Source organism: Choloepus didactylus, chromosome 11, assembly GCF_015220235.1.
Source record: "Choloepus didactylus isolate mChoDid1 chromosome 11, mChoDid1.pri, whole genome shotgun sequence".
NCBI lineage: Eukaryota > Metazoa > Chordata > Mammalia > Pilosa > Megalonychidae > Choloepus > Choloepus didactylus.
In genome coordinates, this window is record NC_051317.1 from 29,832,466 (window position 1) to 29,848,577 (window position 16,112).

A 16,112-nucleotide genomic window follows, 5' to 3' on the forward strand; every position below is an offset into this window, starting at 1 on the left:
GAGAGGAATTAGTTCCCAAAGCTGAAGAAAGGAGACCCTGCTACCTGGGGTGAGGTGGCCCCCTGGCACCCCACTTCTTATCCACAGGGAGGCTCTTCCCGGAGGTCGTATTTGATGTTTGAGCACTCAGGGAGAACAGCTCTCTGTGCATGGCAAGGGCCCTGTGAGGGGAAGAGCATCTCCGCCCTCTGTCCTTGCCCAGGTGTCTGATGGTTTTATGAGAGCAGGGCCCCATTTTGTATGACATGTACAAATATATACTCTATTCAGGTTTCACTTTCATGCTGTGCACAGTTTTTGGGCTAGAGTATCCTTATCTGCTCAAAAAATCAGAGACTTTCTCCATGTAGTTCCTAAATTCTTGCTTTAGCCTGAATAGTTTATGAAAACCCCTTCTGCACAGTGTGGCTATCATATTTTTTATTGGAGTAGCCCTGTGGGGGCTTCCCATGTGCCCCTCCCGATGTGCCACCAGGCTTCTCCACTCTGCCCTCGGCTCCAGGCGCTGGGCCTTCCACGGGCTGCCTCACGGGCCTCCTTGCTCTCTGGCTTCCATATACGTCATCCAGCAAAGACAGCTGGTGGGTTCCATCAGGAGAAGGAGGCAGGGAGAGCGCAGTGTCTCTGCTCCTGACCCACCCCCTGGGCTGTCTGTGACCGGCCACTGTGGGTTCAGCTCTTACCTGTGTCCATCTCTACAAGGCTTCTTGGTCATCGGGTTCCAGCTCCCGCATCCCGTTACTCCTTTAGAAAAGGGGTGGATAAGATCCTACTGGCCCAACCTTTGGGAGTGCTACCTCCTGCCCACAACTCTGTAAATGGCCCCTTCATTAAACACTCCACGAATTACCCCACTGGAGTGTGCCCTCGGTGTGCCGGGGGACCCTCCTTCTCATTGATTCCCATTAGCTCACAAGAAACTGACAAAAACCACAAGGGAGGAAGACGGCTGATGCTTGTCTCTGTCTACCATACACTGAAGTTGAGCTCAGGAGGCTGGACCTACACACCCCCAGTGGAAGAGCTGGCAAGGTGGCCTGGGGGTGTCTCTGAACTTCCCTCCCCAGGGCTCTTCTTCTTTAGCACATTCTCAGCTTTCACATTCAAATCAGAGCTGGAAGCTGGCTTCATCTCTTGTTCATTTAAAACCAAGAAAAATCTTTGACTGCCAAGAATGTTCTTACATTATGTACTTATATTTATTCTCTTATTATAGAGCATCTCACACTCGTTGACAAAGGGCACGGCATTAATTTAAAATTAATAGATGGCACCATGGAAATTGGATGTCGGGGTTATGGCTTGTGTGATTAATTGTTCTCATGATGACTAGAATAAAAGTATAAGCTAATAAGGGGTACAGAACATCCACTAGCGGTGTGTATGCTCATCCTGCTATTGTTACAAATACATTACTAACCATACTAATGACACACCTACTAGACAGCCCCAAACAGTGCATCTGTGTTGTGGGTCTCCCACTGTGCAGGGTTTGTAGTTCTAGGATTGGCCCAGGTGAGCAGCCACTTCTGGGGTCCTCCTTGCTCTCCTGGCTTATGTGAGTGACCCCAGAATGGAAATGGTGGAGGGTGCCATATTTAAGGTTGACTTTTAAAAGACTGATTTAAATCAATAGCACAAAATATAATTAGAGATGTTCTTTCATGGATTATGACAAATATACAACACTAATACAAGGTGTTAAAAATTGGATGATATATGAGAAAAAATACACCTAAGGTAAACTATGGATGATAGTTAATAGTACTATTTTTATTAATCTTTCATCAATTGTAACAAAGGTAACTACTGCTAAAAAAATAGTACAATTACAAAAAAAAAATTATCATCAATTGTAACAAATGTTCCACACCCACCAATGCAAGGTGATGTTGGTGGGGTGGTATATGGGAAGCCTGTGCTTTCTGCATGATTGTTCTGTAAACCCACAATTTCTCTAATAAAAAAATAAAAAAGTGATGAAGTGTCTAAAAGTGGAAAACCAAGAATTAACAATATTCATTTCAGAGATGGAGATAAACAACCAATCAGTAGTTAAAAGAATTTAAAGTAGTCACCTATGGAGAGCAGGAAATGGAGGAGGGGGACAGTGGACAGTTGTTTTTCATTACAAGCTTTGCAGGGGAATATTTAACTCTTTAAACAATGTGCACATATAAACTTGAAAAAATAAAATAAGTTATATATATGGGGGGCGGAATAGAGAGAGAGAGACCTGCTGAATTTACTAGATAAAAATCCTGAAGTCACAATACAGCGTAGGAATCCACTGAACGACTGTTGGTCATAGACTGTGTGTCAGACTGTGCTGTAGAGTGAAGAGGGAGGCCATTGTCCCCCCGTGGGGACAGGTGTGCAGCTGGGGGTGCCTCCTACGTGGTCATTGGCAGTCATCATCATCAAGCCATCAACCCCAGGGACAGGTGGCTCCTGTCTTTACAGATCCTCAGCTGATAATTATCACCTTCGCTAAGGGCAAAGACTGCTGCATAATCTCTGGACCACTTTGGCCATCCCTTACCTATCACAGGACTCCAAGGCCATCAGGCTCTTCTCGATTGATCCAAACCTTCCCACCAGCTGCTCTGTTTCAACTGGCTCCTTATAGGCCTCTTATGGCCCCCTTGCTGCTATGCCTCCAACACTGCATTGCTAAGAATTCTGCTGGAATTAAGAGCATAAGGGTGAACAAAACAGAAAACCCTGGGTCACTGATGGGGGTATTCCAGACCAAGGGACCCGGGGGAGGCAGAAGGCATGTGGGCTACCTGCACGGCGGGGTGGAAGGTGGTGGCGGGAGATGGCAGCAGGTGAAAGCAGATGCCGCAGCCGTGATTGGAGCCAGGCCAGGTAGGGCCCCGTGGTCTGAGTAGGGAGTATAGACAGCCATGTGACTCCTGGACAAGGGATGGGAAATGGCAAAGGTGGTGTCTTGGAGACCAGGTGACAGGTTACTTAGGAGCCCAGGTGAGGGCCATCAGGCTGGAGCTGAGAGGCAGTGCAGGATGGGAGACGGTGATGGTGTAAGTTGCCAGGACTGATGGGCAAAGGCCCGTGCTCCATTTTCTCTGGTTAAGATGGAGGGTCTTGTCCATCCCTCCAGTTTCAGTTTCCACAGCAACTCTCTGACCTTTTCCCTTCCAGGTCAGAAATAAATGCACGGAGAAGGACCTGGGTTAGGTCCCTCTTCATCAGGGAAAAGCTTCCTGGAACGTCAAAATGAGAACTTGTATAATCAATTTACCCCACCCCTTCCTGATGAATGCAAGGAGAAGCTTGTGCAAGCTCACCAAACGGGGAGCCGCGGGACATCAGTTGCAGTACTGGTTCTGCCCTTCTGGCAGCTGGGCAGGAGGGACATCAGACAGGTGCTGAGCAGCTCAATTCTCCCTCCTTCTGCAGTTCTCCCTCCTTCCACATTAAAGAAACAGCCATGTTGAGCTATTTCTTCAGAAGGGAATGTGTGGGTCATAGATTAATATAGGTCTTCTTTGACCCCTCCAAAGCTCATTAACAGCTCATTGACATTTAGCTTTTTTTTTTTCCCTCCAATCTTTTAGTCTTGCAGAATCTTGGGATTGGTGGGAACCGTGTGTTCAGCCTGGTCCCTATGCCTCTGGAATAACTGTATTGCAAATAGTCTGTTTGAACTCTTCAGGATTCTCATTCACTAAATGCATACTGAGAGCTGTTGACAGCTGCTTGAGAAGGAAAACATGAGTAGTGCACAGAGAAAGGCTGGATCGTGTCAGAGAAAGTCAGGGATCAGAGGACCAGTCTGGAGGTGGTGGGGGAAGTACTGTGACCCAGGGGCTGTTGTTGGAGTTGAGATGGCTCCAGGCAGTTTAATTGATTGGACTTGGTGATCCACTGTGGGTGGAAGTGGGGAGAAGGAGGAGGTAAGGAAACGCCTTCCTATAGACCAGGCAGGTGACTGCAGGTGTAAACGGCATGGTCAGGAAGACGAGTTTTAGACCCATCAGCCTTGAGTGGAGATGTCAGATGGGGTTTACACAACCAGATCAGGTTTGTGGAGGGATTAGTGCTGTGTAGATGACCTCATGGGTGTGGGCACAGTCCCTTGAGGTGGGGTATGCCCAGACAGAAGGCTGGGAGCTGGGGAACAGTAGCCTTTATGAGAGCAGAGGAAGGAGACACCGAGAGGGGATGGGCTGGAGGTAGCCAGAGGCCTGGGAGACCAGGCCAGTGTGATGGTGCTGTGAGAAACACCCTGCCCCTTGAAATCCACCTCCCCCAGAGGCTGACCGCCTTGATGGGCTCCTGTGCCTTTAGCGTTGGGTGAGTCTAGCCAAAGGGAGGCCCAGGCAGGATGGGAGGCATGCGAGGCTGGGGGGCCATTCCCCTGGCTCTGTCCTGCTACCCAGGCCTTGGCCCCAGCAAGGTCTGCTGCGGTCGGGGTTACTGCTTCTAGGGGGAGTGGCGGCCGGTAGCCGAGCCCTCAGCTCTCGGGGCTGCTTAAAGGGTACCGGCGGCGGGGGCTCTTTCCCGGAGGCGAGGGCGAGGCGGAGGACGTGGCCAGGGTCCTCGGCGAGAGGCGTGCAAGGTGTGGAGGGCGGAGATAAGGACAAAAACACTCTTCATCCAGTAGGAGTATGCGCCAAAGAGATTTATTCAGGGGTGATTACAGGTTATATAGGCTGGTAAGAGGGGCAGGGCTGGAAAGGAGGTGAAGTAGCCTAAAATGGCAATATTGAAGGGAGAGGGGCTAGGATTGGTTCTGAGAGGACGCAGGAGCCGTTGCAGCGGGCGGGGGTTGTTCTGGCCACGGGGCATGCGCGCTGGCGGTGGCAGGAGTGGCCTTGGCACCAGGGAGTGAGTGGGTAAGATAAGGTAGTGGGGAAAGGGCAGTTGGGAGAAAGGCGGTTTCCTCCGGCAAGCCTCCCCTGCCAGTGGCATTTTGGGTGAGGAAAAGGGAGCTGCCCTGACCTCGCTCCCCAGCCCCGGGGGGGCTGCAGAGGGCACTCACGCCCATACCTACTACCCTCCCCAGGGGGTGATCAGGTCCCCTGGCCCAGGCCTGGTAAGTCGAGGCACAAGCTCAGTCCCCGCAGTCTGCCCTCCTACAGCAATGGCTGTGCCCTCTGGGTCCCACTAACCATGACCATCTGTTGCCACCAGAGGTCTAGGGTGGTCACAGCCTCCCAGTTTGCTGATGCCAGGCCACCCCCATTGGTTTCCATGGCCCTGCACACAACACGGGAAATGGTCCCGTCACTAAACTCTCCATAATTCAGTTGTTTTGAGAGTGCCTTGTTTTCTCCAGCTTGGGGTCCTGCAGTCCTAAAGCATCCATAGGTCGGAGAGGCCAAGCAAGATAAGGGCTAAAGCAAGCCCTTTGCACTCAGCACGAGGTCTCTGAGATCACCTCAGGGCAGCTCCAAGGTGGTGAACCGGTGGAGGCAGAACGGGGTGAGTGAGGACCATTGCGAACAGACTGTTCTTCAAGGGCTGCCGCTGTAAAGGGTTGGAGAATCCAAAAGTCTTCCTGGCTCTAATTGGCTACAAATAGTTCCTGCCATCGAGAGAGAAAACTTCTCCATCTTGAGTTTAGAATTGTGGCATTTTCTTAGTTGTAGCAGTTGCTTTTAACAATGGGAAGGTAAAACAGGGGTTAAACAGGGGTTGCCTCTTATTTCTTAAACTGTTAAAAATCACCGTTTTTATCTAGCAGAAACAAACAGGTAATTGTCAGTGATTTCTCAGAGTGATGCACCGTGTTGTTGGCTTTCCCAGGCTGGTGTTTGCAGTGTCCAGTGTGGTCACAAAACCCTCGTGCAAGAGTTGTGTGCTATCAGGAAGCAAAGATAAAACACCTACCAGGAACCATTCAATTAATTCTCACCATCAGTGTGGAAAATGCCCAGAAGCACATGGAAAAATTAAAAATGGGCAGTGGGATGTCAGGGAGCACCAGTTAACCTCTAACAAGCTGGTACCCCTCTCCCCCCTCATTTATCCAAAGTCTCCATGAAATCAGGGGCATGGTGGCCCATGGAAAACTTATTACTATTTGCTAAGCATTCATCAGTATCACAAACTGAATGAGTCTAGTATTGTGTGGCGTTCTTTCTCAGAAAAAAAAAAAATAGTGTCCTGCATTTCCAGCCTACTCACATCTCAAATATTTATTATGTTCTTTTCCAAGGTGACTTTATAGCAAGTAGGCAAAATAATGGATTCATATAAAGAGTAATCTGTTTCCACTGAAAGAAATTGGTTTTAATAGCTAGATTTTATTAATGAAGTAATTTGAACTGTAGGAATAAAGCTTTTCTTCAGAAAGCAATAAACACCAGAAGATGAAGATTTATTTCATACTTCCAAATGTTAGTGCCGAACATATATTGCAGCGACAAAACAGCTCCTCTCGGGTCCTCAGAATTGTTGGGAATCGGCACTGCCTGAAGGTCAATCCCAGGATTCCATAAATTCTGATGGATTTGCAGGTAGATAGGAGAAGGACATGAATGCTTGCCAAATACACTCTTCAAAGTTCTCCTACATATAAATAATAGGGCATAAAGTGGAAATTTTCAGCAACGGTCCTAACTTTTAAAAGTGTTTAAAAAGTTTTTAACATTTTTTCCCTTAAAGGTGCAGGATTTGTTTTTCTAATATTTTATTGCATTTGAATTAAGCTAAGCAGAAAGGAGGATTTGAACATCACCTGCACTCCACCACCTTCAAATAGTGAAAAAAACATGTAAGCACACTGAGAGGACGGGGCAAACCCACAGGTAACGGCACACTAGGTGCGTGGATGGGGCACGGGCCGGGCCAGGTCGCGAAGGCACCACCAGCGGCTCGTGACTGGTCTCCTTCTCCTGGACTTCACCGTCTCCCCCCTCTCAGCAAATGAAGGCTGAAAAAGACCCTTTTGTGAGTCTTTTCCAGCTCAGACAGTCCTTGTCTATTTCTGTTCATATTAGGAATTTCATCTTCATGATTCTTCTGTAAACTAATAATAAGGAAAATGGTTCAAAATGACATCAGTTTCTTAGAGTGAAAAAATAAAGTGAGCTGCCAACCTGCTTGGGCCGGTTGTTCTCCTAACACACAAATTTGGATTATGCCTCTCCCCGTGCTCCTCGCTCAGCCAGCATTTTTATTAGGGGGCAAAAATCCAGAAGGAAGTAAAAATATTGTTCTGGCTCTTCCCAAGTTACATCCTGGAGTCGGCTCAACAATCACCGTCCACACACAAAGTGAGGCCCTCACGGCTAAAGGCGCCTCTGCCCGCCTTCAGAGGCAGCGGTTGCAGGAAAGCCCTCGGATCCTGGGCTGAGGTCAGGGGGCTGGAAGGTGAGCCCTGATTCCTCCATCCCATGGGGGAGGGAAAGGATCTGTGATTTAAAAATAGAATTGGGGATTGACGGGCTCATGTGGCTCGTGATCTGCTCAGGAGCGCGCTTAGGGTGTGTATTTGTTTCCCAGGGCTGCCATTAGAAATCACCTCAAGCTGGGTGGCTTAAAACAGCAGGGACTGATTTTCTCACAGTTCTGGAGAGCAGAAGCCTGAAATCCCGGTGTCGGCCGGGTGGGTTCCTCCTGGAGACTCGGAGGCAGCACCTGTCCCTGCCTCTCTCCCCACTCCTTGGCCTGCAGCAGCCTCGCCCCGTCCCTGCCTCCTCCCCTGTGTGACTCTGTGTGGGCCTCTCATGGGGACAGTTACTGGATTTAGGGCCACCCTGACCCGGTGTGACCTCATCCTAATTATAGCTGCAAAGCTCTGCAAAGACCCCATTCCAAATAAGCTCACGTTCTGAGGTCACAGGGGGTCAGAAATTTAGGGGTACATGATTCAACCCAGTATGTGGTGTAAGAATAGAGTGAGAATGCTGAGGATATGGAGAACGATGTGGAGGAGAAAGGTTTTGAACCGTGCAGTTGCGAGTAACACGTCCTCTGGAGGTAGCCTGGACATAGCACGGGTGGAGGAGGGAGAAGCTTCTTGGCACTGGGTGAGGGTGGTGGCTGCAGAGGGTGGACACTGAGCCTCCCGGTGGGGCCAGCATCCTCCCAGTGGGCGGTGGAGCAGACCCGATCTGGGCAGTGGGTGCATTTGCAGCTCAGTGACCTGGTCCTGGAATGTGGAGGGATCATTTGGGCCTTGGCCTCATGAAACCAGCCTGGGGTTTGGGGTGGGGATGGGGGTCTTCTCTGGGTAGGGGGAGAACTCCTGACATGACTTATCAAGGAGGCAAAGCAAGGGAGCAAGCCAACACCACAAATGCTATTCATGCTTCCAATTGCAAGTTTCTAAAAATCAAAGGATGCCCTTGTTCATGGGGAGTGGCAGTAAGGAGGCTGCTGAAAGGAGGCTGTGGACACAGCGGGGTTTGGGGGCCCCCTGGACTGTCTCCCTCTGACTATCATGGTCCAGATTATCCCATCATAGCTACTTTTCATTTTGCATCTGGAAGCTGTTTGCTCTTCTACCTTTGCAATCTTTAAGACCCCAGTGTAGTCAGCAGGGAGCAGCAGATAGGATTTTTATGAGGCCAGCGCCCTCTTTGCAGGTAGTTGTCCCCAAAGCAGAGTGACAACTTTGGCCTTGGCAGGTGACTGGGATCAACTCTTCACAGGCATCGCTGTCTAAGGAGGAACAAGATCCTGAGGACCAAGCAAGAGAGGAATCTAAGAAGCAATGGCAATGAAGACAGCATGGCAGAACATTCCAGAAGAAGAGAGATAAAACTTCACAAGAGGAAGGAGGCAAATCTCGGGGAACCAGGAGCACTGTGTGTGGTAGAGTTAACTGCATCGGCCAGTGTTAGTTGGCCCTGCCAGTGCTCAGGGCCTCCGCCATGGTCCCTCCCCAGCGTCTTTTAGACATGGCCTCCTTTGATGGTCACTGGTTTTGAGGGGCACTGTCTCAGAAGAGAGTTGAAGTTGCACGGACCTGGACTCCAGGTCACCCAGTCTAGGGGTCAGCTAGAGAGCGAGAGTGGCTGGAGAGGGCCCTGGGCACAGCCTTGGACAAGGACCATTTCATAACCTGTTGACACTTCAGTCTGGTGGCACCAGAACCTCCTTAGCAACTGCTAAAGTTGTGAAATCCTCCTGGACCTTTCCTTCAGATCCTTTGGCCGTGGCGATGGCTGTGGTGTGTTATGAATAGAACATTAGAGGGACTGGAATGCAGAGTGGGAAACAGAAAGGAGTTGGGGCTTTGGGGGCAGAACAACCCAGTTCTGCAAATTAATAGCTATGTGCCCTTCAAAAAAGATATTTATTCTCATTCCTATGGTAAGGGAATTAAAACCTTGTGGATTTTGTCTTACAGTTTGAGATCATTCCTATAAAAGCTCATAGAACACTTATTAATCAATAGTTATTTTCAATGTGTAAGCTCATCGGGCAAATATCCCCTTCCTCTGGCCTTAGGCCTCCAGGTGTAAGAACAAAACACTCTCAAAGCCAACAGGGTAAGGGGAAATATTTGCTGGGGTTTCTGGGAGAAAAATTTTTGGTGGTGGATTAGCTTCTTACTGCTGCTGTAACAAATTAGCCCAAATTCAGTGGCTTAAAATACCACAGATGTATTCCCCTACCTTTCTGGAATGTATTCCCCTATCTTTTCTGGAGGACAGAAGTCCTAATTCAGTCTCACTGGAATACAGTAAGGTAGCAGCAGTGCTGGCTCCTTCCAGAGGCTCTAGGGGACAATCCATTTTCTTGCCGTTTCCAGCTTTTAGAGGCTGCCTGCATTCCTTGACTTGAGACCCTTTCCTCCATCTTCAAAGCCAGTGGCAGAGCAATGTCACATCTTCACTAACTCGAGCTTTCCTGCCTCCTTTCCATAACAGGACTGTAATTACATTGGGTCCACCTGGATCCCCCAGGATCATCTCCCCACCTCAAGATCCTTAACTTAATCACATCTACAAAGTCCCTTTTGCCACAGAAGGTAACGCTCACAGGTTCTGGGATTAGGACATGGACATCCTTGCTGGGTGGGTGGAGACATTGCTCGGCCTATCACAGGTTGTGTAAGGAGCTGAGGCTGGAGCACCTGCAGCCATCTTGCTATCCTGGGGAAAGTCAATGGGAAAAGTCCTCATACAGGGCAAGGGGCTTGGGAGGCAGAGCTCAGAGGGGCTGAAAGATCAAGGCTGGTGACTTCACTTGAACTTTTAGACCAAGGCCTACAAGAAGCCAGCCCTACCTCATGAACTTGCAGTAACATGAACCAATAGATTCCTGGTTTCATTTATGCCAGTTTGAATTGGGTTACCTGGACATTTGGAGGTGAGTATTACCTGGCACTTTGGGATTGAGAACACAAGGTAGAAACTCAACCTCTCTTGAAGATTGAGAAAATTAAAGATAAGTATAAGGAGATGGAAGACAAAATTTAGGAGCTCTTGCCAACACTGGCTTGCTGTTCTCTGAAGGAGAATCACGGCCCTCTGCTGACGGTGTTGTGTGGGCTCCCAGTAGGGGTCCACGGAGGGTGAAGAAAGTTTGGAACTATTCCCATGGGAGGTGCACTAGGTGATCAATAAGAAGTGAGCCCAGGTGCTTGCCTTGCATCCCCACCCTGCCCTAGCAGCACAGTGACTGCCCCTGACTATCCCCCTTCCTCCCCTTTCCTGGCACCCAGTTTCACCCCTTTATAGCCCTCCAGTGCCACACAGGATGCTTTGCTCCCCACGCTCTCCCTACAAGTCCCTAGGAAGGGTAGAAACTCATGCATTGAAATGGAGGAGGTATCTCTAAGCCACCGTGCTCTGACAGCATGCCTTTGTGAACTCTCTTTTCCAATTTCATGCGTCTTCAGCAGTGCTCGGCAGTCTTGGAGGAGGAACAAAGAAAGCGTCTGGGGAGGGTGACCAAGGTTGGGTTTCGGCGCTGCAGACACAGCTGGCAGCCACAGTGGTCCAGGAGCTGTGGCAAGGGGGCCACTGCTGACGCTGCGTCCCAGGAGCGCCGTGTGCTGAAAGCAAGAATGACAAGTTCACCTGCGTGTTCCCACTCTGCATTAGGATTGATTTTTGTTTTTTGTAACTTCCATCACAGCTCAGAAAACTAGGAAACCAAGGAAATGAAGGTGGGGCTCAGACAAATGCATTGTTTTGCTGGTAAAGCTGATGATGACAAACAGGAATCTTTTACTGATATCTTGATACTCAATGTTGTTTTGGAATTGATGCATTATCATCATCATGGTGAAGATCTAGCACTTTTCCATTTCAGAGCCAAGCCCTGGCACCTGGGGGCATGGTTTGAAAGTGCCACAGCAGCTGCCTTCTGTCCAGGATGCGATACTTCATATCCAGGCTCACACTTCAAAGGAATAGCACTTTCCTGAGAAAACTCAGGAGAGCAAACATTAAAAAGATGAAGGTTAGAGCCAGACACACAGCGACGACGAGCCATTGCCTCAAGGCTGTGAGGTGGCTGCCTCCAGCTCTTCCTTCCTCATTTTGCAAAAGGCATTGAGATAATTAAATAGCGCCATGTCAATAAATCTCTGCTCCCTCTGCATCTCCTTGGCATCAAAACAGCATGGGGCAGGGAGCTGGGTGGCATGTGCTGCTGCTCCTGGCACGATAATGAATGTGATCATGGAGCTAAACCCAATTGCAACACCTCTGGAAGAAAGCAACCAAGTAAGAAGGCAATAAATAAAAACTAAGCAAACAGAAGTGAGAGCTGCTGACGTGGCCTCTCTGCAGCACAGAAATTAATAAGACAACAAAGGGAAATTGAATCCCACTCAGTTTGCCTATTTCAGAGATTTTACTATTCTTGTGTCTGCTGTATTTTATAGTATATTTACTATTCTTGTGAATGTGTGTGTGTCCATGCGTTTTATGCATGCACACACGTGTGTGCATGTGTGAGCGTCTGTTATGTGTATGCACTTGTGAGTGTTATGCACGTGTTGTGTATTTTTATACATTTCTGTGTGCTATAACATGTGTGCACATGTCCATGTGCGCATGCATATGCCTGTGTATTATGCACATGTGTGCATGTGTGATTGTGTGCTATGCATGTGTGTGCATGTTTCTGCACATTTCTGTTTGTTATGCATGTGTGCATGCATATGTCTGTGCACAGGAATGTGTAATGCATGTGTGTGTATGCATGGATGAGTGTGTTATGCATGTGTGCATTTGTGCACATTTCTGTGTTATGCATGGGCGTGCATGTGTGCATGTCTGTGTGCATATCTGTGCACATGTGAGTGTGTATTATGCATGTGTGCACGTGTGTATGTGCTCATGTCCATGTGTGTCCATGTGTGTTTCTACAGGTAATTTCTCCTACATCTGTCAGCCTATGCACCTGCAATTGTTATATTTATTTGCAGATTTATATAAAAAGCTAACTTGGGTGATTCTAAATAGAAGACAAGGTGGAATGTGTTTTGTTGTGTGGGAGAAGGGCTTCATACTCATGACACAAACTGGTGGGAGGCAAGTGTGTCATGCGTGAGAAACTCAGCGATGGAGACAGTGAACAGAAGCATCACTCCCTTGCTCCGCCCGCCCCTTGGGGTTGCAGGCATCTGAGAGGCGTTGCTCTCTTGGACGGAGCATGGCTGTCGTGCAGCCCCAGGTGCTTCCTGAACGAGGGTGGTTGGCTGGTTGTTTTCAGAGAATGTGCCTGTAGCAGAGAACACAGACACACCCACCAGGAGAGCTGCCTCCCACAGGAGACGACCCATGTATGCAGCTAGTTAGAGGTCAGGGTGCCGGGTGCTGGGCTGGGGAGTGTATTAGTTAGGGTTCTCCTTGGAAACAGAATCAATGAGAGATGTCTCTGATTATCAAATTGTAAAAGTGACTCACGCAGCTGCGGGCACACACGAGTCCAAATTCTGCAGAGCCGTCAACAAACTGTCAACTCCAAGGAAGATGTCCGACGATCTCCTCGGGAAACGAACCGACAACTTTGACGAACTCCTCAGGAAACGAACCAGTAACTTCGACGAGCTCCCCAGGAAAAGCTTCACAGCAGCTGCAGAAGAAGTGAAGGTTCTCTAACCATCTAGCTTATAAGCCTCCAACTGATCACCCGGACCAAATCCAGCCAATTGCATTCTCTCACTGTGGAAGCACGCCCCTTGATGAGTCATCAGTCAGCGGCAGTCAATTGACTGATGATCCGACAAACCAGCCCGTTGGATTATTAACCAGCCTCAAATAGCCTCACAGCAATCGTCAGGCCAGTGCCTGCTTGACCAGACAGCTAGGCCCCTAGCCAAGTTGACACATGAGCCCAACCATCACAGGGAGGCAGGGTGTCACCCACCCAGGGAGGGGTCAGTGCAGCATGCTTGTGGGCCGAGAGGCAGCATGGCAGGTGGGGAAACACACTGTGCTTGGAGAGTGGAAATGCAAGGGAGGAGAGCCAGGCCACAAGGTTAGTAAGGAAGCAGGAGCTAAGCCGTGCAGGATCTTGAAAGCCCTGGGTAGAGTCTGTCCTAAAGGCAGTAGAGTGCCTCTGAGGTTGACGTGCTGGAGTTTAGCTTCTGGAGAGATCACTGTGGCTGCAGAATGGGAGCAGCACAGAGCAGAGGCAGGGGGCTGAGAAAATATATGGATACCAGAGCTACTTAAGTGTGGAATAAGAGGGCCGGAGGATCCGTCTCTGGGCTGAGGGATAAAGGAGGAGGGCAGCAGGCTGTGGGAACGAGATGGGAACCCCAGAGGGGCCAGCCCAGGCGGGTGACTCACCGGCTGTAAGGAAGGAAAGGAGCTGCCCGGGAGGAGGACTCAGGCTGGTGGGCAGCACAGGTTCTCCGGGGACACTGCATGCACACTATCTTCCTGCAAATGTGCCTCACAGTCAAAGGGGATGGTTAAATGCGGGACACTGATTACGTGCTTCAACTTGGCGGGCCTGGGCCAGGGGACCGGATCCGCCCCTGGGGAGGGTGGTGGGCACGGGCGACAGCGCCCTCCACAGCCCCCCGGGCCTGGGAAAGTGAGGCCGGAGGCAGGCCCCATTTCCTCACCCAAAATACCACTGTTGGGGGAGGCTTGCCGGAGGGAACCGCCTTTTCCCCACCCCCTTGTCCTGCTCGGACACTCCTCGTTGCCAGAGCAACTCCCCCACCTCTAGTGAGCATGCTCAGTTACCGGAACAACTCCCGCCCCCTGTCTATCAACCTCTGCACCCTCTCTGAACCAATCCAAGCCTTTGACCTCTACAGTTACCCCGCCCCCTAATCACCCAATATAAGCTGGTGCTCTCCCCTAATAAAGCTCTCTCGCTCTCTTGGTTTTCCACACCCTCAAAGAACCGTGTCCCGCCTGCTCCTTCTCGCCGCCCTCCTTGCACGCCTCCGCCGGGGACTAGGGCCCAGTCCCCCGCCTCGCCCTCGCCTCCGGGAAAGAGCCCCCGCCGCCGGTACCCTCCGAGCAACGCCGAGAGCCGAGGGTTCAGCAACCGGCTGCCCCCCCCCCCACGAAGCAGTAAACGCGACCGCAGTTAAAAACAGACTTTACCCCGAGGGTCTAGGGTCAGACAGGCCAAGCAGTTTGAGTTCTGAGTCAGCCGCTGAACAGCTGTCATGGGCCAGTGATAACTGTTCTGAGCGTCAGTCAGATGAGCTACAGAAACAGTGGAGAAATACTTACTTTTCAGGGTTGTTGAGAGGTGGGCTATCTAGTAATGCAATTCATGATTGGCATATTCAAATAGAAAATCTCAGTACCTATGATTAAATCAGATGCTGAAATAGCATGTGATAAAATTTACCATTGTTTATTCCAAAGTATTTGGCAAAGCAGGAAACATCGAGAACTTCCTTACATAGATTATGGCTGTCTACCAGAACCTACACTAGATGTTACACATGCGTAGCATCAGATGCATTTCCACTTTAGCCAGGAATAGTTCAAGGATGCCTGCTAATGGTCACCTCTGACTTGGATGTCCTAGCCACTGCAAGGAAAATTTTTTAAAAATAAGTAAATTAGAGGAAATTGGTATTTACCAACCATGACGTTAGATGCCTGGGATTGTCAGAAGGATCGACTGAAAAGCCCTTTGCACACTGAGTAAGGCAGCCGGTTATCAGGACAGCAAACGATATTATTTCTCTGTACCAGAAATAAGCGATCAGACAATTTTATAACAGCAACTTCACAATGTCACAGAAATTAATGAAATATCCCCTATGTATGAGCAAAATGCATGTGAAATCTGCAATGATTTTATAATTAAGGGAGAGGCACACCGTGATTTGGGAAGGCACACCTGGCATTGTGACTCTTTCTCAGAGCAACCTCTAAATTATGCATTACCTATCAAAATAACAAAATATATTTTCATGAAAGTAGACAAGTTGATTACAAAATTTATATAGAAGGGAATCCATTATAAAACCCATTATAGTGTCATGGATATTTAAAAAAGAACAGTGAGAAAGAACTTATCCTATCAGTATACAATAAAGGTGTTATTTCAATAGGGCTGAGAAAAATGTGGACTATGTCATGTATGTTAGAAACACTGGAAATCAATTTGGGACAAACAGAAGTTTGAGCTCTTCTTTTTTTATTTCTTACACAAGACAAATAACAAACGCATTAACATAATGTAAAAAGAAGATGATGAGACTGTTAGGAGACAACATAGAATATTTTATAACGTATGCATTTGTATCCAAGGCAGAAAACACAGAAATCTAATGGGACATGATCAACAGATTAGGCTGCTAAATGTTAGAATCTGTCCCAAATACGCATAAACAAAGTTAAGACACACAAGAGCCTAGAAGAAAAGGTTTGCAATGTATACAACTGACAAGGGATTGCTGTTCGTAATGTAGAAGGCACTCCTAAAATCCCTTCACAGAGGCAACCCCACACGTAAGAGAGCCAACCTACCAAAGGCGATGGCAAAAGAGGAGATCCGGGTGGACAATGAACACACGGAAATATCCAGTCCCACGGATAACTGTGGACATGAAGTTAAAGCGACAGGGGTTATTTTCCATTCATCAAATTTATCCACATTTAAAAAGACTATGTCCAATACGGCTAAGACGTGGGCAGATGGGGACTCCAATAAAGTAGGTGGGAGGGTACACAGGGCAAATTTTGGCT